The sequence below is a fragment of the Bos taurus genome, chromosome 8 (assembly GCF_002263795.3).
Source record: "Bos taurus isolate L1 Dominette 01449 registration number 42190680 breed Hereford chromosome 8, ARS-UCD2.0, whole genome shotgun sequence".
Lineage (NCBI taxonomy): Eukaryota > Metazoa > Chordata > Mammalia > Artiodactyla > Bovidae > Bos > Bos taurus.
In genome coordinates this window covers 78,741,454-78,765,842 of record NC_037335.1, presented here as the reverse complement: position 1 = coordinate 78,765,842, position 24,389 = coordinate 78,741,454, and the positions used below count along the sequence as shown (strand labels likewise).

Here is a 24,389-nt window from a genome sequence, read left to right as displayed (position 1 = left end):
GTATGTTTACCTTTTTATGTATGAGTCTGGTGTTTTCTATTCTATTTTCATTTAAAATATATTGGTTGAAAGTGAACTCGCACAGTCGTGTCTGACTCTTTGAGACTCCATGGACTGTAGCCTACCAGGCTTCTCCAACCATGGGATTTTCCAGGCAAGAGTACTGGAGTGGGTTGACCATTTCCTTCTCCAGGGGATCTTCCCGACCCTGGAATTGAACCCGGGTGTCCTGCATTGCAGGCAGACGCTTTACCCTCTGAGCCACCAAGAAGCCAGACCTACTTATATGATTTTGTGAATCATTAATAGCTTGCGATCCATTGTTGGAAACATTCTTTCCTAAGTTAATATGTCTCTTTCCTAGCCCGTGGACTAAGAAAAGGTCCTATGGGTAATAATTCAGTGAAACACAGGGAATACTTGAGGACACATTTGTTAATACTTCATAATACTATCTTGTTGTACTATTTAAAAATTGAAAAAGTTCAGAGGTTTTTGAAAATGACTTACATGAAATTCCTAGCTTTAATCACACTTGATGGCTCAGTTTCTTGAGTTGAAACATTGTTACTGAACTGATGACCATTTATTTACAAATTACAATTTTTAATATGTCATTGTGAAAACAGTTTCTGATTAGGTAATAAAAAGGTCAGTAACAGCAGTATTAGTCAACTATTGATGTGATAATATGGCATAAAAATGACTCCAGAATCTCAGTGGTGCACAACAACAAACATTAATTTCTCCACCCACAGGTCTGTAGGTTAGTTGGAACAGTTCTACTTTAGGCTCAGAGTTGGGTTCAAGTCTGTTTCTTATTTTTGAGATCACAGAGCAGCTGTAAAGCACATGCTTTCCTCATGGAAGATGGCAGAAGTACAAGACAGGGCGCAAACTTATAGGAAATCATTAAAGGCCCCTGCTCTGAAACGGCACACTGTCATTTTGTTGACATTCTGTCACCAAAACAAGTCACACGCATGGGCCTACCATCAATGGGATGGAGAAGTACACTGTGGAGTTGGTTGACAAGGATGAGAGGGAAAGAAAGAACTCAGAGCCAATAATTCACCCTCTTACATTAGGCAGCAGTTTCAGAACCACGTTTATTCTATTCACTTATATCTGTAGTCAGAATGGTCACTGCTCAAAATAAGAAATAAATTGGCCCTTTATTTCATTACAAGAAAATTTGATTCCTTGATAAAGTGTTTTTCTTGAAAAAAAGATTACATTTGCATTGTATAAGCAATTGTTTTCCACTATATTTGTTGAACGTTTTCAAAAGAAGTTTTAAATCTTTATGCAAGGTAGCCAAGGAAATGTGTCCTTTGGATAGTTGTTATATTGCATTTTCTTAGCTCAGTGCATGCTACATTTCTAGAAAGAAATATCCAACCATTGACGAAATTAATAAAAAATTTTGATGACTCTCGTATAGGAAGAGAAGGCCTCTTCCTGAATTCCCTTTATGATAAAGTTCTTAACTTTAACTATACCATATCTTTCCCCGTGGGGCCACACAGTTATTTAATCAATAGAAGCTCTACAAATGGTTATCTCCTACTTTGATTCCTGTCTTGAATTCAGTTGTAGAAAGATTTCTCAGTGTAATTAAAAATGTGTAAGTCAACAAGTGAAGCTGAACGATGGGAAAAGCCAGTATAAAGTCAATTCTGTTATGCCTTCAGTGCTCTCTATTGGAGTTGGCAGAGCCATGGCCCATGGGCCAAATGTGGCCAACCATGTATTTTTGTGAGTAAAGTTTTACTGAAACACAGCCATTGGAATTCACTTAAATGTTGTCTCTGGCTACTTTTGTAAGCCATTGGCAGGGTTGAGTACTTGTGACAAAGACCATATGGCCCACACAGAGGCTAAGATATTTGCTATCTGGTCCTGTACAGAACAATCTGACAGCTCCTGCTCTATATAGTTATCATAGTTAAAAGAACAGTTTTTAAAATGTAAATATTATAAAACATAAATGCTTTTGATTTCTTAAAAAACAAAGTTCCTGTGTTTCATCCTTGTATCTACTGAAGGTCTGGTATTTTTGAGGAATATGTGACAACCCTCATTTAGGACAGATAAGTATCAATGAGCATGGGTGAGGTCATGCTTGGTAACAAACAACCCCCAACTCTCAGAGCCTTAACATAGTAGGTTCAGTTCTCACTGTTCCTGAGAACTCATTGTAGGCTTCAGACTGTTGGAGAAACCATTATCTGGAGAGCTTCCGGTCATATTAGCCAAAGTAAAAGGAGTGTGGCTACTTGTGTCCTAGGTGTTAAAGCTCCTGACCAGAAGTGACACGCAGCAGTTTTCTCAGGCCAGAGTGAGTCATATGGCTATATCTAATCTCAAGGGATTGGAGAGGTACAGTACTATCGTATGGGCTTCTCAGGTGGCACTAGTGGGAAAGAACCTGCCTGCCAGTGCAAGAGATGCAATAGACATGGGTTTGATCCCCAGGATTGGGATGATCCCCTGGAGAAGGAAAGGGCAATCCACTCCAGGATTCTTGCCTGGAAAATCCCATGGACAGAGGAGCCTGGTGGGCTAAGTCCATGGGGTCACAAAGGAGTTGGACATGGCTGAACAACTCACACACACACAATCCCATCATAGACCTAGGAAAGAGAGTGAAATGCTTGGTAGGCAGCACCAGTGACTGCTACTGGATGTGACAGAGATCATTTCAGAGACTGATTTCTTTGCAGTAGGAGACTGGCTACCAGCTTCTTGGGAAGCACAGGCCTAATGTCTCTGAGGTGGAGTTTTGCAAGGAAAAGGGGTGGGTAACATAAATTCTTTTTACTTCCTTTCTCTGCTCTTCTGTTTCAGGGCTTCTTCTATGCTTTGGTTGCTACAAATTTTGCACAGAGAACATTGGATTATTAATTTCCTTTGTTGCCAGTTTTACAGCACCTTTGCATCTGTTTGGCTTCACAAGTATTTGATGTGCTGTTGGGAAGCTGAAATTTAGAATCACTTGCTGGCTTCCAACTTACCTTGAAAGTTTTGCTCTTCTTATAAAACTCTATGTTGGGCCAAACTAAAAACATTTTAAAGTACCTGGAAAAGCAAGTTGATGAAAGCCACCACCTAGAGGCTAATTTTCAAACTAGTACTGGAAATGAAGCTATATACTTATTTTTTCACCTCAAAGTATTGTTCAGGGACAGACATAACGCATCAAAATTGCTAGAAATTGACCCAAGTAAATTTGGTGTTTCAATTACTTGGAACTTCTGTTTTTGAAGAAGGTATTTTGTTTTCTCTTCCCAAACCTTCTAAATGGCTCCAGAGAGAACAGCCCTATGGTGTATAATGGACATATCCAGGCCAGTGTCTCAGTCTAGAAGAGGATGTCAGGAGGAACTGAGGTCACCTTGACCATTTTATATCGAGAGTCCATGGAAGGAAGCTGTGGGAACTGAAATGCCCCTGCTTTAGGGGTTTGTGTGTCAGCTGTAGATGATTGGGTTTTATTGAATCTGGTTTCTAGAAAGTTCCACATAGCACTTATGTTCAATCTCTCCTTTTCTTGATTACGGAATTAACATTTGAGACCCAAGGGGTTAAACCGTGCCTCGTCCAGACAATTCAGAACCTGTTAGAAGAAACCAATATTCTAACACGAGGAATCAGGAGTAAACTGGACCATGAGCCCCAGGCGGCTACAGGTTTTTGATGGGTGAGCAAACAGTGCTGGGCACAAGGTAGGAACTCAGACTCTGAACAAATAAGTCTCCAAGCCCAGAGGCAAGACTGAAGTTGGAATTAAAGAGCCAGGAGATCACTGACAGGCAGAGATGAGATTTGGAGAAGGGAAAGTAGGTGAAAGAAAAAGAAGTTCTGCGTATTTTCTGGGGCTGGATGGGTGTTTGCAGCTGGCCTGGGTGTCGTGTGTCCTTGGCTTAAAGATGTGTCAGGTTGATTTCAAAGGCAAGAGATAGGACAGATAAAAAAGGCTTTAAAAAAAACTTAAATAAAATGGATTTTATTTTGTGAATTTATACTTTAGGAGTAAGAAGCATTGATGTAATTTATTAATACCGTGTCTTCATTTTTAAAACAAAAAAAGTACACATTTAATTTATAAATGAAGATGGTTAGGTCCTTGCAAGAACGCAGTGAAGTAACTTCTCCAGGAAGAGAATCCAAAAAATAGGAAATGCGGGTCTGACACTGACCCCATTTCTGATGACTGATCTCTAGTTTTTACTGATTCCTCTGTCCATAGAGTTCTCCATGGACAAGAATGGCAAGAATTCTCCATGGCAAGAATACTGGAGTGGGTAGTCATTCCCTCCTACAGGGGATCTTCCCAATCGAGAGATCAAACCCAGGTCTCCTTATTGCAGGCAAATTCTTTACCATCCAAGCCACCAGGGAAGCCCTTTATTGACACTGGCAGCTGGAAAATCCTGTAAGTTATTGTCTCTATGCATAGACCTGCTTGTATGTAGTTCTTCATTTCAACAGCTATGTCTTTAATCTCTGTGTTTATGATGCCAAAAAATTCATCACACTATCTGCAGTTAAAAGCTTACAGTTTCAGAGGAATTTCATACATCAATATGTGTTTCTTGAAGGAGGCATTATCCTATTTAGGTGGTCAGCAAGGATGAGCAAGATTAGATGACTTTAGTTTCCATAGAAAGTCATGGAGCTGTGGCTAGGACCCTGAATGTCTACAGTTCAGTATTGTGTCCAAGATGCTAACTGCCATGATGCTCCCAAGTGGAGGAGGGCTCCTGGGTTAGCTCCCGAAGACCATGCTGCACAGCCTGGGTGAGGCATGCAGCACAGCGCTCAGTTCCTGGAGCACAGAGAGCTAAGTGCCTCGCTGGTTACCTCTGCTTTTCTCTTGCTGCTCTGACAGGAAGTCAGGTGGCCATTGGGAGACTGCTGTTCTGTGCTCTGAGGAATAGCAGTGAGGTTTATCTAAAGGCAGCCACAGAGAGGCAAGTAGGAGTATTCTAGCGACAGCTGTGAATTCTTCATGATGAATGCTTTGGAGATCCAGTTGGTATGTTTAGTCTTTTTGTTTTTCTCACTCTTGAGAAAAGCTGAAGATAAAATAACGGGAGATGAGATACTTTGTGTACAGGAGATGGTGATAACTTATCTAAAAATGACCCTGAGCAGTGTGACCTCAGGGTGGGGAGGGACATTTAATGTATATCCAGACAGTAGCTATGGAGTCAATCTTTCTTTGGCAAGGGATATATTTAAGTTTTTAAAAATTTTTCATGGGAGTTTAATTTGAACTGCCTCTGGTGATTCTGAGTTGTTGAATATTGAGGTGGAAATGCAGAGGGTTTTCAGAATACTGTTAGGGACTTACTCATCCTGAGATGTGTGAGTGCCCAAGCACCACTTCCTCCTGGGTGGATGTAATTGCATTTGGGCTCACTTTTCAAGAGGCTTCTTTCCACGGTCAAATTTATGGTGGGGGACAAAATAAACTAGCCTGATACTTTCTTGGATGTTGATGCCCCACCAGCTTGGAGGTGAGCCCTTCCCTGGGCCAGGTCTGGAAGGTTCACATGTCTGCCATTTTGGAGCTGTGGGCAGAAAGCCTGTTTCTTTAAGACATACAGGAAGGTAATCTGGAAACCTGGAGGCCAGAGCCAAGTGAGGGAGCACTCAGTGACAACGACTCTGTGGCTGTTTCCCAGAGAACTTTGACCTCTTGTGGAAATTGATCATAGGGGAATGACTGTTGCCATGGATACTTACTGGTTTAATCTGTCCCTCTAGCCACCTGTTTGTAGAAACTGCCCTCCTCCTGTCCTGTCCCCAAGGTTCAGCTGGCCTTGCCTACCTGGACACGCCCGATTGTCCTGGTGTCCGCATGGGACTAAGGTGGACCAATGGATTTCTTCTTGGTGTTTCCTGACTTTGAACCAGGGTGAATATCTGGTCACTCTTCCTCTTAGGCTGCTACAGCTATCAAATGAAATGCTCAGAAACTGTCGGAAGCTTGTTATCCTCTCCACAGAGAAAGCAGACAATCGACAAGAAAGATAACACAGGCAGGGAGAGTGGGAGCCTGCACAGCTTGAGAGGGCCTGATCCTCATCCCCTGGAGGTCCAGACACAGTCTCCTGTCTTAGACACCTATGAGGTCATCTGTGATCTTTCTAGTAAGTTCCTGTTTTTGCTTAGACCAGGTTAGGCTGGTTTCTGGCTGTTGTCAACCATGGGCTTGAGGTTGTGGTGTTTTCTCATGAGAAATGAAGAGGAGACCATAGAAAAGGTATGCTCCTGATGTTAGGAGTGAGGTTTAAACTATCCCTTCACTTCTGCAGTGTGGCTGTGCATCCAGGAGCAGGAGATGTGTTTGTTGAATAACTAACCAAACTTACCACAAGGGCCCTGGTTAGCTCAGGCCATCCAGAAACTTCCTGGCTCCATGTAGTTGAATCTGTAATTGAGGATGACTCTGAGGGTGTCACCTGGCAAAAAGGGATGTAGAAGCAGAATCAAAGTGTAAAAATCACAGATGGGGAATGCTGGTTTTCCCTAAAAGGCACCTCCCTTGCTTCTAGAACCCCAGGCTTTAAGCTGGGAACCCGGTGGCCTAGCAAAAAGACTTCATTGTCCAGCCTCCACTGTTGGTGATGTGAGCAGAATTGTTGTATGGAGCCTCCTAAGAACCTTCTTGAAAAGGCAGGCAACTTGTATGCTCTGTCCCCCTGTTCTCTGTCCCCTCTCCATCCAACTCTGTGGAATGTGGTTATGAGGGCCAGTGCCCTAGCCACCCCAGTGGACCATGAGGAGGAGGCCAGGCCAGGGAGATGGCAAAGCGGTGAAATGAATCCCTAAGAACACCATGAATAGAGCGCCCCAACCAGCCCTGTGTTCTTTACCTCTGGAGCTCTGTTTGAGGGATAAATAAATGCTTTGTTATCTCCCTTTAGCCACTGTTCATTTGGGATTCTCTTACTTGAAACATTACATAATCTTAGCTGATGGTAGACACTGAGCAGTAAACATTCTTCTCCTATTTCCAGAAGTGATGAGTGATCCATGGGAATTATATGTATTGATAATAGGAGAGAAACACAAGAGTGATATTTCTCCCTAAATACTCTCTGGATTTTAAAGAATGCAAATTGAGGACAGTGGTGGGCTGGGTCATGAATAAAACGAAGCACCGTCCTCTGTTCTCACCCATTTCCTGCTTTTAGAAGGCAATTGGATAGACTCTTTAGAGTTTGAATAGCTTTAGAAAAAAGCTCCTGGAGATTTTATTGACTCAGTGCCCTTAACATACACAGCCATACTCAGAGCTGCTAGGCTTCATTTTTAATGACCATGACCCATTTTTAAAAAGGGAAGGCCCTTTAGAAAAACAGCTTTCCAAACTGCCTGGGTTTCCTTATAAATGAATCAATGCAGACAGTGCTCTCTCCATTAAGGCAACATACACCCCAATAAAAGAGGATGAAAACACTTCTAAGCTAGAAAATAACATACAAATTGAAGGTATTGTTATACGGTATTCCTGTTTTCTTTATTGTTTATTATTTATATATTTTTATTTAGTAATTGGCTGTGCCAGGCTGTGCCAAATAGCACATGAGGTATTTGATCTTCATTGCAGCATGCAGAATCTTTGGTTCTGTCGTGCAGGATCTTTTTTTTTTGAGTTGTGACATGCAGCATATGGGATCTAGTTCTCTGAGCAGGGATCGGACCCAAGCCCCTTGCCTTGCGAGCATGGAGTCCCAGTCACTGGACCACTAGGAAGTCTCAATCCTATTCTCTTTAATATTTATTTTTTCTTTCTGAGCCATAATGTCTTTATTTAGCTTTTAAAATGTGAATAATACCTACCTCCCAGGTTTGTTGTGGGAATTATACAGTTTTTTGGGGGGGTTTGATTTCTGTCATACAGCAACATGAATTAACCATAGGTGTACATATGTCCCCTTTCTCTTAAATCTCCCTCCCACCTCCCAATCATCCCCACACCAGGTTATTAAGAGCCCCAGTGTGAGTTTCCTGAGTCACACAGCAAATTCCCATTGGCTATCTATTTACATATGTTAGTGTATATGCTTCCATGGTATTCCCTCCGTTGATCTCACCCTCTTCCTCTCCTCCCCAACCAACCTGTGTCCATAGGTCTGTTCTCTATGTCGACATCTCCATTGCTGCTCTGTGAACAGATTCATCTCTACTGTGGAATTATTGATAAAATCATTCAACTGGAAGAGAGGGGGTCTGATTTTTAAATGAAGGGCAATTTTCTCTCAAAGTAAGACTCCATTCTCCTGAGAGTCCAGTTGTGTGTGACAAACTTTACAGTTTGCCAAACATGTTCCCTTTATCATAATTCTTTTGTTTAATCCTCTTAAGAATTGAATTTTTAATTGCAAAAGAACATAGGTGCAGAAAGCTTAAGAAATGTGCTGAAGTCCAAGTCCCAAGGCTGGGATGGCTGTGATTGCACTTGGCCGTGAAATTTGGGAGTGAGGGGTAGGTGGGAGGAGGGAGGGAGGAGATCCTGCCAGTTCTCCTGGGGTGGGGAATGCCGGCAGCTCCCCCTCAGACAGTGGGTACATCCATCCCAACAAGCCGGACCAGTCATTTCAGCCTGAAATCCCTTTCCCACCTGATTTGACTGGACACACCCCTCTCCTCTGCAGGCACTGTGCGTCCAGATCAACTCCTGGCATTCTGGGCACATCTGCAGAGCTTGCAGGAACAGCCTCTCCAGGCAGCTGAAGTGCAGCCACCTCTTAGCAGATGGTGGTTAATAACAGGCTTTGTTCTCCAGGTCCTTCTATTTTCAGCCACTGAATACGATTTATAAAGAAAAAAATACACACACACCACCATCCCCCCAACCCCCCACCAGCCCTTATCAGATCTCTTATAATTATAGAACAAGGTGCCTGCGATCTCCCAGGGAGCTGGTTTCCATGGCAATGACAAGCCATTATATTCTAAAGGCCAAGCTAGAACTCCGCCCCCTCGTCCTCCAGTACTGTGCCTCTTGTTATTGCAGTGTTCCAAAATAAACTTGCTGCCTAATCGTAAATCCCATATAATTAGAGATGAGCTAATCGTCTCCCACTACCTCTGTGCAGCCCACTCATCATGCCAGCAGTTTCTGGAATAGGGATGCTGACGGACTGTTTGATGTCAGAACAGACCTTCCTCCCCCAGGAAATGGGTGCAGCAGAAACCCATGTATGGCTGGGGACCCAGCAGCCGGAAAGAACCTCGGAGCTCAGAGCTTTGTGAGCTGCCTCCCGGGCTTTAGCAAATGAGAGAGAAAGAGAGAGAGAGAGACATCATGTAGGTAGTATCTGGGTTGTCAGATTGGAGAACCTTACCAGCTCCATGAAGTAAGTGCAGAGACAGTTCATTGGAGGTGGCAGAGAGCCCCACCTCTCATACTTTTTGGCCACCTGATATGACCAGGGAAGAACATGTCACACTGTGACATTTAGCAGAGAAGAAGTCTTTACCACTCTCCCTCCCAGTTCCCGCCCTGCTCCCTAGCTCCTTCGTAGACATGAGTTTGCTTTTAGCACAATTTGTATCTTGGGCTTGTGTGTTTTGTTCTGTCCAAGAGTGATCATTGTCTAGGTTTCAGCGAGTGGGGACTCAGGCATTGTTCTCAGTGAGGAACAAGAGAGGTTCTTGAGAAACTTGACTCTCTTGGGAGCACAGGATAAAAATCAACAAAGGGAACAGCGTTGTTGCAAATGAGAGCTGCCAGGGAAATAAAACAGGGTTGATGTGTTAGAATGTGTTTGGGGTCTGGGGGTCTCATGCAATATCTGAGCAGAGACATGGGGGACTGGAGGGCCGATTGCAGTTCACCTGTTCAGAAAGCAGCATCCTCTACGTTGAGCTTAAACACCCATCAGGTCCAGCTTGAGCTGCTGTAGGACTTGCTGGCCCTGCCTCCAGGCGATTCGTTTGCTGACTCCTCTCTGCGCCCTTCCAGATTTGCTCTCTGCCCCCATCCATCCAGGTGTCTGCCGCTCACCTTCAGAGCCACCAGCAGGTCCTCTGGTAGCTTGTGGTCCTAGCCAGTGCTCAGCATGAGACTGGGGAGTGGCAGCGGGTGGCGCTTGGTCAGGCTGGGCCTCCCCTGGCTCTCTTCCTGTGGGATCTCTTGGGGTGGGATTGCCTCCATCTTCAAGACCACAGGTGCTGCCAGGGGGTTCCCTTCAGAGTTGCCCTCTCTGGGTCCTAGTCCATGCTCTCTCACTTTGTTCCTCTAGGATCAGGGCTCCTGTTCCTCTAGGATTATGGCTCCTCAGTGTTTCTGGTCCAAGGAGACCCCTTGTTTTCCACCCTTGAAGGCGCTGGCTTTTGCCTCACTGGCCCCAGCCTCCTTTCTATCATTTCTCTAATTGCTCACCTACTATCCCAAATGCTTTCCTGTTCCCCCTGCCTGTTTTAATCCCGCTCATTCAAAGATCAGCCCAAGTCTCACTTCCTCCAGACGCCTCCTCCCACCCACCTTCAATTCTTTAAGAATCAGCCTCCAGGAGTGTAGCAGTTACTTCCTCTTCCCTCACTGTTTCCCGTCTGTGGGTTTTACTTCTCCAGCTAGACTTTCACCTCTGCCAAGGACAGGACTGTTTCAGGATGCCCTTCTTCACGACTCACAGAGTGCCAGGTGCATCTTCCTGCTAGAGGCCTTCTCCTCGGGGGCTGTGGTGGTCTGGTGCTGCTTAGGTCTCAGCTGACAACCTCAGCATCTCGGGTTGTCAGCTTGTGAGTGCCAGGGCAGGGAAGCAGATTTAGCTATTTCATCTGGTATCCTGATGGGTGGAAAGCACTACCTCGGGCTTGCCCTTCTTTTTCATTTCCTAAGACACGGTAGGCAATTCCAAAGACCTCGTCTGGTTCCCTCCTGAAAATAGTAAATGAAACAAAACCATGAAAGTTGTTTAGGGAAATACATTGCAAACCCTGTCTACACAGAAAGGAGCAATTAATAGAGTGAAGAGAAGGGGAATTGGAAATCCCAGAGTGAAAGTGTGCATGCGTACTGGGTAATAGGTACAATGAGACAGTGAAAATAAAGAAATGCTTCTAAGAGATCATAATACTTGATAGGAGGATCATGTAGGGCTCACATTCATTATTTTTAGACTCTTCAGAACCCCAGGAGATGTCAATGAAATCAACAGATTTACGTTGCTTCTTTGGACTGAGGAAAAAAAAAAAAAAAACCAAGGCTGATATTTTAAAGTGCTGATAGAGAATAATCTGAAAAAGTAATACTCAGAGGGTTGCCCAGGATTAAAATCAGGGGAGAAGGAACAGAAGACAAAACCTCCAAATCCATTCAGATCAACAAGAAGGGCAGCTTCCCAGCAGGCTAATAAGAAGATTTAAACAAATTAAAACACAGTTGTCTGTTAATTGATGTTTGTGAATATCTTCACTGCTTTATTGTGGTAAGGAGCTTTGCAGTATTCTGTCCTATGCCCAGGTTATCTACAGCAATGTGGGGTTAGTTTCTCTGGTCCCCAAGCTGGGGGTAATTGGAGGTTTTGCTGAGATGGGTCAGTTCACTACAGGTTCAGCTATAAAAGCAGGCTCCAATGTGACTTTACTCTAGGTGAGATACAGCAAAGGAGCTTGGATGATTTGTCCATCAAGATGAAAAATGTGTGCTTTGGTAATATTTCCTTTTTTTAAATGCAAGTACGTTATTTGGTGGTCCTTCCTAGTAGAAGATCTTGTTCAGACAATATCCTTGGATTTGATTCTGGATTTCCTTCCATAGGGTGAGGGGAGGAAGGCAGGACTGATCTGAGACTTTCCTAACAGGGTAGCACATGAGATAGGAAAAGAGAACTCTCCTACCTCAACACAGAACAGCACACAGCTCTGGTCTTCCGAGTCCCCCATGTGCCAACAGAGATGCCTGGGTGGGCAGCCTTGTCCAGAGGACACATAAGTATCCATCAAGAGCAGAGTGCCAGTTGGTAAAGGAATGGCACAGGGAAGTGGTGATCTATAACAAAATGGTGCTTTTATGGCGAGATGAGGTGTATCTCTGGGATCCCCAATCCCTGGGTCATGGACCACTACTGATTAGGAACTGGGCCACACAGCAGGAGGTGAATGACAGGCAAGTGAGCAAAGCTCCATCTTTATTTCCAGCCACTTCCCTTCACTTGCATTCCCACCTGAGCTCCGCCTCCTGTTAGATCAGGAGCGGCATAATTCCTCATAGGAGTGCAAACCCTACTGAGCTTGAATCATCCCCAAACCATCCCCCTACCCACCAGTTGGTGGAAAAATTGTCTTCCATGAAACTGGTCCCTGTTGCCACAAAGGTTGAGGACTGCTTGTGTATCTGATGGAGGGGCTGGAGCAGCAGCAGAAGATAAAAATTGGCAGATGTCATATGATAGGTTCAGATGCTCTAAGAACTGATGAGACATAATCTCTGGAATTTCCCAGAAGTACTTGGAAATGGAGGACATTACGAATGGCTGAGACCTGGAGAGAGAGAAACATGGATAATAAGTACAGTTAGGAAAGTTAAAATGGGGAGACTCCAGACCAGTGGGGCAGTTGGAGATGCAATAATAACGGGTTTGAATTTTGTTTGTTGATTTTGAAGTAACTTGGACATCCAAGTGAAATGTTCTGTTGTGTTCTTCAGTACAGAAAGGATGATTGCATATTTGGAGTTTTAAAATTACCTGTATGTCCTTCAGAAAGGAGATCCTTTATGTACAAGTTAGTCATTTACACATTAGTATAAACAAATTTTTGCAAATAGGTTTTGTTAGGAGGGTAAAAATAAGAGCCACATATAACTGGATAACCACTGGAAAAGTGGTTATCACTGAATAGAGAAATTCAGTCACAGAGGAAGCCTGAAGTAGGCAAATCTATCTTTACCATAAAGCCCGGGGCCTGCTCTGCTGAGGGCAATTCTCTCTCCATCAGGGCTACCCTTAATCTTATTTCCAAGTTTATGGAAAAACAAATTTATCCAGATGTATCTCCCTTCGACTCTTTTTTACTTATTTCATTTTTGGCTGCATTAGTCCCTTGCTGTGTGCTGGCTTTCTCTAGTTGCGGCGAGTGGGGGCTACTCTCTAGTTGAGTTGTGTGGGCTGTTCACTGTGGTGATTCCTCTCGTTGTGAAGTGCAGGCTCTAGGGTGCGCAGGCTTCAGTAGTTGCTGCACATGGGCTCAGTAGTTGCGGCTTGAGAGCTCAAGCACACAGGCTTAGCAGTTGCGGTGCACAAGCTTTTTTGCTCCGTGGTACGTGGGTTTTTCCAAGGGACACCAGAAATTGAACTGATGTCCCTTGCATTGCAAGGCGGATTCTTACCACTGGACCATCAGAGAAGTCCCTCTTTTAGACTCTTATATCTTATTATAAGAGAGAAGGGAATGGAGAAGGGAATGGCAAGCCACTCCAGTATTCTTTTTCTTTTTTTTTAATCTTTTATCTTTTTTTTTTACTTTACAATATTGTATTGGTTTTGCCATACATTAACATGCATCTGCCACGGGTGTACACGTGTTCCCCATCCTGAAACCCCCTTCCACCGCCCTCCCCATACCATCCCTCTGGGTCATCCCAGTGCACCAGCCCCAAGCTTCCTGTATCCTGCATCGAACCTGGAATGGCGATTCATTTCTTATATGATATTATACATGTTTTAACGCCATTCTCCCAACTCCAGTATTCTTGCCTGAAGAATCCCATGGACAGAGGAGCCTGGTGGACTACAGTCTGTGGGGTTGCAAAGAGTTGGACACCACTGAGCGACTAACACACACACATTATCATTCTATTTTTGGTTTCAGTATATTAATTTTTCTTTCACATTATATTTGCTTTATTGAGATATAGATTACATATCATAAACTTTACCAATTTTAAGTGTGCAAGTTAATAATTTTAATTAAGTTTACTGAATTGTGCAACTATTACCACAACCCAGTTTTAGAACATTTTGCTACCCCTGTGAGATAACTCACGCACATTTAACATCAATTCCCCATTCCCATAAGTACTTTTTTGTGTATGGAAAATGAAGTTTCAAGACGTGTCAAGTTCTTCAGAGAAGTGAGCAAGAACTGAAGAAGTCCTTGAGTTCTAGACTCGGTCTAATTCTGCCTCATTCACTATATACTGTGAGTTTATTTAACTGTTTTGAACATCAGTTACTCATCTGAAAAGTATAATTAGTAGTATCTAACTTGTAGAAGTTTTCAGATGATCAGAGATAACACATATGAATGGCCTGACATATAGTAGGTGTTTAGTCAGATTATGAAATTATCTTATCATGAATACACAGATGCTTGCAAACAATAGAAATTGGTTGAGCCCAAGGACTGAACTATGGGATTCATTATTTTTCTATTTTGTAATTTAACCCATGAAATGGGGTAGGGAGGAGAAAATACAATTCATTTGTAATAGCTGTTTGCTGCTTTGAAAAATTAAATGCATTTAAAAAATCTTAATTTCTTTTGATTTATACTGCTCAAAAAAATTTCCTGTTAAAACTACACAGAGGTTTTTTGTTCCAAATGTCTTGACTCCCACTGACCTCATACTAACTCTACCCTGTGTTCTACACTTTTGTCTTGCTTTCTTCTGCAAGAGCTTTGAAAAAAAAAAATAAGACCCTGGCTTTAGCTCTTCAGAGCCCATTAGTGATTTTCTCTTCTGGTATGAAATTTAAGACCCATAAAATGCAATTACCATTTCCTGTGGAAGTTCCATTTCTGTGTTCCTATTTCATATTTATTACCATATGAGTCAAGATCACAATAAGTTGCTCCATTGCCCTGTGTTACTGATAGAGTGTCATCTGTTTATGTGGGAATGGTTAGCTCCTGACATGAATACCTGGAAAACTAAGCATGGCCACCAGGGGGCGCCTTTTCCCCAGAGTCTAGTCCTGGGTCCTAATTTGGAAAAGGAGAGAGGACCAGGGATGAGGCTGCTTCAGCCCTGCCTCTCTTCCTCCCCAAGAGACGCCACAGGTGAGGAGCATCTTTATGCCCAAAAGCCAGTCCTCACAGTGGGACAGCTTCCCAAGTGGACAGGAGAAGCATGGGACCTCCTTGCCACCTTTGAAAGCTGGGGTCTTCCCTGGCTCCTTCTGGGGAGGGTTTTTCTATCTGCTTCTCGAGAACCACTAAAAGGTCTTTGCTAAATATGTAGATTCTTGGATTTCCTTCTCTAAACAAAGTGAGTCAAGATCTCTGAGGACAGGGTTCAGGAGTCTTGGCTGTCTAGATGATCTTAATTGCACACCAGTTAGGATCCTGAAGAAGTATTCTCAGAAAACACTTTAAAAAAACCCAGCCCTTCCCTTTCAAAACCCAAACCCAAACAGGTCTTCAGAGACTATGCCATCGCCCTAGGTCTCCATGTTCATCTTGTCCACTCTGTGGTGTAAAATAATGCTTCCATCTCTGCCTTAGTTTGAGGGACCCTTGAAGACTACTTTGAATTTCAGAAGTGAGATTAAGAAAAACAGTGTTGAAATCATTATCAGTATTGATTAGGAGATGTGATTATTTTCCTTGAAAAAGAAATGGATTCTGTATTAAATAGTTTCGTGTGGCAGTTGTAACAAAATACCATAAATGGGGTGGTTTAAACAAGAGAGGCTTACTTATTCCCTCAGAATTCTGGAGGCTGGAAGTTGAAATCTGGGGGTCAGGAGGGCCGAGCTTGGCACCCAGGGCTTTCCTCACAGGCTCCATGCTTTTCTCTTAGCTTCTGAATTGCTAGCAATCCTACATGTTCCATGGTTTGCAACTGCATAACTTCAATCTTAGCCCCTCCATCATATGATCATCTTCTCTTGCATGTCTATGTCCTCTTCTCACAATAACACAGCCATATTGGATTAGGGCTCATCCTAATGACCTTATGTTAATTTGATTACATCTGCAAAGACCCTGTTTTCAAATAAGGTCCCATTCACAGGTGCTGGGGGTTAGGATTTCCATCTGTGCTTGAAAGTGAAAGTGTTAGTTGCTCAGTCATTTCTGACTCTTTGTGACCCCATAGACTGTAGCCCACCAGGCTCCTCTCACGGAATTCTCAAGGCAAGAATACTGGAATGGGTTGCCATTCCCTTCTCTGGGGGAATCTTCCTGACCCAGGAATTGAACCTGGGTCTCCTGCACTGCAGGCAGACTCTTTACCATCTGAACCACCAGGAAAGCCCCTATGTTTGCAGGGACATAATTTGGCATATATTGTTTCCTACAAGTGACTATCATTATTTAAGTTTCCAACCCACTGAGTCATAAGGAAAAACTAAATTTAGTCCAATCCAATAACCTCAGTCCAATCACATGACTTAAAATGGCCTATTCATTCTCTGTAAGCATGACTAAATAAATGCTCAATCTTCCTTTTCCTTTTTCCTTTCTCTCCTTTTTCCCCCTTCCTTCCTTCCCTCCCTCCCTTTCTTCCCCTCTTCCTGCCTTCCTTTACCCTTCTCCATAGCATGCTATCTGTGGGTATAGGTGACCAGGGTACCTGACTTCATGGTTGTAGGTGAAGGGGCAGACTCACTCTGTCCCTGGCTCCTGGCTGGTCTCTGCTGCAGAATGGCCTCTCTGTTCCCCTCCAGCAACTGATCCCACTGATGCAAGGTTGGTCCTATCAAACTTTTTGGATCTGATCTTGCACTCTTCTCTGGAACCCCATAATCTTAGCCATTAGTCCCTGAAATTCAGAAATCTCCCTCATCTTAAAAACCAACTTTCAGGCTATTGTTTTATTAAAGAAACTAAGAATATCAGCTTTAAGATTCCAAGTTGATCAATGGCCGTTTTGTTTCCAATATCAACCAGTGTCTTCATCTCAGAGGCAATTACCCTGATGGTTTAGTTTCTGTCTGCAAGGGAACAAGAAATAAAAGCACACAAAACCCACATGGCATGTTAACTATTACTGTGTAGCAACACATCCCAAAGCTCAGTGGTTTAAAACAAGGGTTGGCAAACTGTCCCATGGGCCAAATACAGCCCGTGGCATGTTTTCATAGGGCTCACAAACTGGGAATCATTTTAAATATTTTAAAGTGTTTAAAATACACAAAAAGAATATGCAACAGAGACTGTATATATAGCTTGTCAAACCTAGAATATTTACTACCTGGTCCTTTTTGGACAAAGTTTTCCAACTTTGGATTAAAATAATTAACATTTATTATTGCTCACAAAGGCGTCCTTGATGGCTCAGAGGTAAAGAATCCATTTGCCAACGCAGAAGACACGAGTTCGATCCCTGAGTCAAGAAGATTCCCTGGAGAAGGAAATGGCAACCCATTCCAGTATTCTTGCCTGGGAAATGCTATGGACAGAAGGGGCCTGGGGGGCTACAGTCTATGAAGTTGAAAGAGTCAGACGTGACTTAGAGACTAACCAACAGTTGGTCACTAATCTATGGGTTCTTCAGCTCCTTGACAGACTCCTTCATGTCTCTGAGGTTAGCTGTGGGCCAGGCAGGCAACTTGGCTGATCTTGGCTGGTCTTTCTCACTTGATTGGAGGCTGGCTGGCTGTAGGCTGATCTAAGCTGGCTTTGCTGGGATAAGTGGATGCTTGTCTATGAGCTCTCTTATCCTCTAGAAGGGTAGCCTGGCCTTGTTTTCATGGCAGCAGTAAGGTTCTGAAAAACATAAGAAATGAGCAAGTTCTCTTGAGGCCTAGAATTAGAATTGACACATTGTCATTCCTCCTACATTCTACTGGTCAGAAATTCTGGCCCAGATCCAGCCTGGAGAAATACACTCTATCTTGACAGATGGAGCTGTAAGGTCACAAGTTAAAGGGTGTGGCTACAGAAAGTGGTGAATAATTGAACCCTGTTTTTGTAATCAATCTACCACATACGGGTTATTAGTTTCTAAATATTCTTCCAATGACAAAAAAATTACATTTATCTATCTTCTCCAAATATTCCTTATCTTAGGACTCACTTGTGTAGAAGCAGGTTTGGTTTGATTTAGAGCACAATAGAGACTCGTGCACCTTGCTCACAGGACTTGTAGGTTCTAAAACCCTAGGATTAAGATTTTTAGAACTTTATACTAAGGATATCCTCTTTTACCTTCAATAATGCCTTCTCTTTCCAATCTCAGATTGCCCCACCTGAAGGAGAAGAAAAATTAGTTTAATATTGTTAGTTTTATAGTTAACAGTGGTTACAAAATTTCCTATCCCTTCAGTCTGTCCTTTCTGAAATCTGAGCTGGTTTGGAAAATCCTTGAGAGACATTCGCCAGACACCAACAACCCTTATAAAGTTGCCGTGAGGCATCTCTTCTCACAAGATTTTAAAGAAAACTTCTAAATTGATGCCCAGGAGAACCATCTAGAATTTCATCCCAGTCAACCCCAAGACGAATTTACCACCAAACTTTCTTTAACCCAATTTTTAAACTCTGTGACTCATCTCTCCCTAAGTTGGGAGCCCCACAATTTTTGCCCGATGCTGTTTTAAGAGGGAAACTAAAGCAAACCACAAAGAGCTGAAGCGTTGACTTTTGGAGCTGGATGGAACGTCCAAACTTTTTCTGATACATGCACATTCTGCTGCCTTTCAGAAGTGGCGGGCCAAACTGTTGGCTGCTTCCCATATCAGGGAGCTCACTACCTACAAAGCTGGCTTACATTAGACTAGGTTAACGTACACTCCGTTTATGGGGCCCAGATACCTGAAGAAATATCTAGGTCATGCTAGCCATTTTGTCTTTGGAACGTGACTTCAAGGCCAGCATTTTGTTGGCAAAATAAAATGAAGCAAACCCAGGGACCTGCCTGAGGGCATGGTGGCCCCAACTCAGCCAGAGAAATGCTGTGATCTTGAACATTCTTTCTAAATTCCAGTTGTAAAATCAGGCCCTTACTGAAGCTCTAAAAACGAGGTCTGGAATATAAATTCCTTGGTGGTTTCCCTAACAGCTGACAGCTAGCTCAGGGAATGAGGGGTGTGTGGAGGAAGAGACCTGTGTTTTTCAGTGCAGTCTCATGGGAGCAAGAGGAGGAGGCCTGGGTAGGAGGGAGGGAGATTTTCCTTCCAGGAAGAGGCCCTTGTGTGCAGAGCGGGCTGCCTAAAATCATATGGGGCCTGGTGGATTTGAGGACTCTTTTCAAGGTTGCCATATGTGAGAGAAATTGCTGATTATCTGCCTAATTACCTATTATCCGATCTTCCCTTCTTCCTTACTAACAAACCCCATTTTGTTTGGAGCAGCTCTGTGCCCAGCTACAAACACTCACTTTCCCTGATTCCCTTGCAGCTATCCCCTGGTGGCTGTGACGCCATGAGTGAAGTGTGAGAGGGTGTCTTCTGGGATTGTGGGGGAGAGCCTTTGCTTCCTGATACGGTAACCATAGGCAACAGCATGGTAACCATAGGCAACAGCGTGGATGGAAATTGATACCCTTGGGATTCATTCTTTAGCCGCTGCACCAGCTCAGGACAGCATCCCTGGACTGACTCCATGGACTTCATCCATAGACCACATCCATGCTTTGTGAAAAATAAACCTCTGTGTGTTTAAGCCAACGTGAGTTGGGCCTTGTCATTACTTTCATCTCAGTTCTCACTGCTGTAGAGCTCATACAATATAACTCTGAATTTTTCATCTTTGAGTTTGATACCTGAGGGTCCGGAGTTGGCATCAGTCCTGGGTGACCTCTGAGATAGTCTTCCTCATAGTGTTGTTGGGTGGAAACTACAGAGACAAGATGAATAAGAACTGCTGTGTGTCTAATCTGTGTCTCTGAGACTTTCTCTGGGCAGGGGGAGCCCTGTGAGTTGGTGAACATGCGCTGAGCCTACAGGATAAGGGTGGTATAAAATGTCAATGGGAAGCCAAGGTGCTCTGTGTGCTGTGACAAGATGATCCCACACACTGGACTCCCATTTTTGGTGGCCAGGCATGTTCCGTGTGGGTGAGGGGGCAAAGGAACCTCTGCCCTCCGGTGGCTACTTGTTCTCCTGATGAGCTGGAAGGGTTGTACCTGCTGCATTCCCAGTTCACTTTCAGCAGCTGAGTGAACGTGGTCTGAAGTCAAAGTCTTTGTGTCTTGTGAGTCTGAACACCAACTCAGACCCATGACCATCTCTGTGCCAAAGACCCAGCTGATTTTGTTAAGACTAATTAGCCACATCTTCCCTCTCCATGGACAATTATTATCTTATTAACCTTTTGTGCAACCTTTCACATTGCCTTAGATATACTGTTTTGGGGAATGGGTTGGGGTGTAAATGATTTTTATTAGTATTATAATTATTAATACTTTTAAATTAAAGCTTTCCTCATCAATGATGATTGCCTCCTGTTGGCATTGAAAATGTTAGTTCTCCAGGAAGAGTTGAGGTGATGGTCAGGGGCCATTCCACCTGTTGTGGGCAGGGAGGTGGCACTGAGAAATGAAAGTGATGTGGGCCTGGAGGTCAGGGAAACTGGAAATGAAGTCCAGATACTACTATTACAGTGGTGATGTCTTGGGGGATTTATCTGGGCTTGCCGAGTCTCAGTTGCTGCATTTGTGCATTGGGCCTAAGTCTCCGTGTAGATGAAATGAAACAAAATAGATAAAATGATCAAGCTATCAAAATCAGGACTATCAAAATGATAGTCCTGATCCAGGCACAAACACAGGCTTCTCACCAGTGTTATCTCCCTCCCTTCTTTCAAATCAATAGTAATATTAATAATATTAATAACATTACCACCATCATCTGTGTCATGGTTTCCTCTTACAGTGGAGTGGAGTGAAGTGCTTGGATTCTTGAGTCAGACTTCTGAGTTTGAATCTTTGGTCTGCTCTTTGGAGCTGAATAACTCTGGGCAAGATATTTAACTTTTTGGTGGCTCATGTGCTTCATTTGCAACACGGGGAGAACAACAATACCTACTTTATAAGCTTGTTGAGAAGCTTAGTGAAGTTGATGATAAAGTGTCTGGCACAAGGCTTGGCACATGGTAAGGGCTCAATACATGGTCACAAAAAGGAGGATGTTTATAGGAGCTCAGGTTACGAAGCTGGCGGAGCTGGCGCTCAAAGCCCGGCCCCTTGTCACTGATCTTGCTCCGTGCCTGGCACTGTGCTCAGCATGAGGTATTTGACCATGAATAAGATGCAACTTCAGCTTCTGTTTTCAAGGAGCTGAAGGTCTAGAGACTGCAGGGTTCAGGAAATGAGAATATCACAGTTCTTACTCCTTTACTACCTTCAACTGTTTAGATTTCCCTCTCTCTAGGAATGGGAAAGGTGCCCCAGAATCTGAATAGATGGTCAAGATGGTGGAGGCCAGAGACGAATCTACGAGTTCCTGCTTGTTGTTTTCCATCTCTGCCGCACCTGTCTGCACTGCTGAGGTTCTTTGCCTCCCGGATTTATGTAACTTATCATCAGAATCACGTCTATGTGTTTTGTTGATGCCATTTAAGTTCTGTTACTATTTAATACCAAGAACATCTAAAAAGAACATTTTGAGGGACTTGAAAAATCCAATTGGTCTCTTAGTAATTCGATTTGTAGGAAATTGGAGAAGATCATATTCTGAATGGAGTGCTTTTAAATGAATCATCATGGCTTTCCTGCACAGGCACTAGATGGGCTCAGATGGGGAGCCCTGCTAAACCTCTCATTAGGTGGGAGAGGCAGTCTGTGTTGGTTAGGAAAGGCTCAGTTCCATGTGGCAGAAAATCCAAAATAATAATGGCTTAAACAAGATGGATGCTATTTTCCTCTCATGAAAAAGAGTTCTGGAGGAGACAGTTCCTGGCTGAGAGGTGTCTTTATGGAATCCCCAGGGAGCCAGACTTTTTTCATTTCCTTGTTCTGCCACCCTTAGAATGTGGCTTCCTCCTGATGGACAAAGAAGCCTTTCAGACTCCATCATCACCATTTGTGCCTGCATTCCAGGCACCGGCAGGAGGGAGGGATGAAAATGGCGTGCCCTCTGCTTTTAAGGTATTTCCTAAGAGTCATAAATTACACTTTTATTCACATACTCTAGGTCAGCACTTAGTCACGTGGCCACATCTACTTGCCAGGAAGGCTGGTATCTTAGATCAAGCTGCTATAACAAAACACCATAGACTGATGGCTTATAAACAGCAGAAATCTATTTCTCATAGTTCTGGAGGCTGGAAGTCTGAGGCAGGGTACTAGCATAGTCAGATTCTGGTAAGAACTCTTTTCCAGGTGGCCAACTTCTTGTTGTGCCCTTACACAGAGGAAAGCAGAAAGGAGCATGGAGCTCTCTCATAACCCTTACAAGGGCACTAATTCCATTCATGAAGACTTCACCCTCATTATTATGTTATTTAGTCACTCAGTCATGTCCAACTCTTTGCAACCCCATGGACTGTAGCATGCCAGGCTCCTCTGTCCATGGGATTCTCCAGGCAAGAATACTGGAGTCATGGCCTCATCCAATCCTAATTACATCCCTAAGATCGTAATCATACCTCCCAATTTCATCACATGGAGGAGTAACGTTGCAACATAATAATTTTGGGAAGACCCAAACATTCAGTCCATACCAGCTGGGAAATTTACTTTATTGCAGGTACCCAGGTAAAATAGGTTCCATTACCATGGAGAGAGGGGATGAATGGATACTGAGGGGCTTTGCAACATATTTCTGAAGACATGACAATACCACTTTCTCTACCAGCAAAAGTTTTTTTGTTTGAGAAGAATAGCAAGGACCAGCTGGAGAGAAACCCCTAGTGCAGATAGAACTGCAAATAGGACATATGGGACTAGGAAAAAAGAGACAATTGTGAAGTAGAATTTAAGACAGAGTTGGAGAACCCTTGGAAGTCATGGAGGGCTGCAGGTCAGCTCCCTCGTGTAACACATGGAGATGCAAAGGGTCGGAGGGGTAAGTTAGCTGGCATGTCAGAGGTCACTAAGTTCACCCTCTAGCTCTACAATTCACTAGGACTCACAGAACTCAGAAAAATGGAAAAGTTGTTATACTCACAGTCACAGTTTATTAAATCAGCAAAAGAAAAAAAAAATAGACTCAGGGTGGAGTCCAGGAAAAACCAGGACTCCTGTGAGCTTTTAGTTGCTGTGTCCTTGTGTGGTCAATGGATAGGGTTTAATTTGCCTGGTTACAGGAGTGTGACAACATGTAGCAAATTTTGCTAACCAGAGTTGCTCACCTGAGCCTGATATCCAGGGCTTCTTCTGGGGAATTAGTCCTCAAAGCAGGCAATGCCGACATGAATGACTCTAGTTATTCAGTCTGCAGCCCACTTCTCAGGTCAAACTGACAAAAAGTGGCAAAGACCCCATTATAAGTCACATTGTTAACATAAACTCTTTGGTGTGGCCCAAAGACACTCCAAGCAGGAATTTCCCATGACTCAGAGATGATTTCTCAGACGCTCAGGGCTGAAGACCTTTACAGTGTGCAGGGCTTGGGCAGCCCAGGCCTGCTGAGATAACCCCCATTGCACACCTGCTCAGAGTCACACATCTATGGTGGAGCCAGACCCAGAATATTCACCTCCTGGATGACAGTCGAGGGAGTTGACTTGCCCATAGCAGAGGCAGATCTAGAGTACATGTCTCCAGATCCCCATCTAGGACACCAACAGGGTTGAAAGTATGATCTGAGACAGTCATTTATATTGGCTCTGACACTTGGTGGCTGTTGGACTTTCTCAGATTGCTTATCTGTAAGTGCAAAGAAGAGGAGAAGACTAGCATTTACTCAGTGTTTCTGTTAAGGCTGAATCCAACCATTAACATGAGGTTCTAGGAAGAGTTGGAGAAGGCAATGGCAACCCACTCCAGTACTGGGGTCACATAGAGTCGGACACAACTGAAGTGACTTAGCAGCAACAGCAGCTAGGAAGAGTGCCTGGCATATGATATGCGCCCAATAGGTGAAAGCAAGTATTTTTATTATCATTCATATCACATTGTTATTCTGCAGTCTCTTCTTATGTCTGTAGAAAGCTCCAGAGCTCGTTCAGAACCTGGATGTTGAAAAATACCTGTTTGCCCAAGACAAGATCTCTTCCCAGAAGATTGGCCACCCAGCAGCAAGCTGCACAGGACATTCTGTGATGTCCTTGGCATGATTGAAGACTGAAGTCTCATCCATCCTTGCATCCATATTGCAAAGATTCCCTCAACATTCACTCTAACCTTATTTTCAATAAAGTAAACCTGCAGTGTTTACATTCTAAAAAAGTCCGTTCTCAAAGTTCTCTCCGATCTTTTCTCATTTCCAGAAGCATCTCAGATAAACCTTTTTCCCTTGGAAGTGATTCTCTGCAATGCTTCAGTGTTCTCTGTGTTTCTCTAGAGAAAGCATTCCTGATTAGCTTCTCTTGTT

At 43.5% G+C, this 24,389-nt stretch overlaps 2 long non-coding RNA genes across 3 annotated transcripts; one reads left to right on the top strand and one right to left on the bottom strand.

Annotated features, from left to right (window-relative positions):
• Positions 1-12,127: 12,127 nt before the first annotated feature.
• On the bottom strand, positions 12,128-17,768 carry LOC112447890 (uncharacterized). Of its 2 annotated transcripts, none has more exons than XR_003036157.2 (2): positions 17,435-17,768; positions 12,128-12,507 (listed from the first exon to the last, which is right to left on the bottom strand). It is a non-coding gene; the product is annotated as an uncharacterized lncRNA (long non-coding RNA). The 2 variants fall into 2 exon arrangements; XR_009495633.1 differs by lacking the exon at positions 17,435-17,768 and adding an exon at positions 15,666-16,465.
• On the top strand, positions 17,723-19,576 carry LOC132345985 (uncharacterized). The gene is made up of 2 exons (XR_009495634.1): positions 17,723-17,860; positions 19,312-19,576. It is a non-coding gene; the product is annotated as an uncharacterized lncRNA (long non-coding RNA).
• The last annotated feature ends 4,813 nt before the right edge of the window (positions 19,577-24,389 follow it).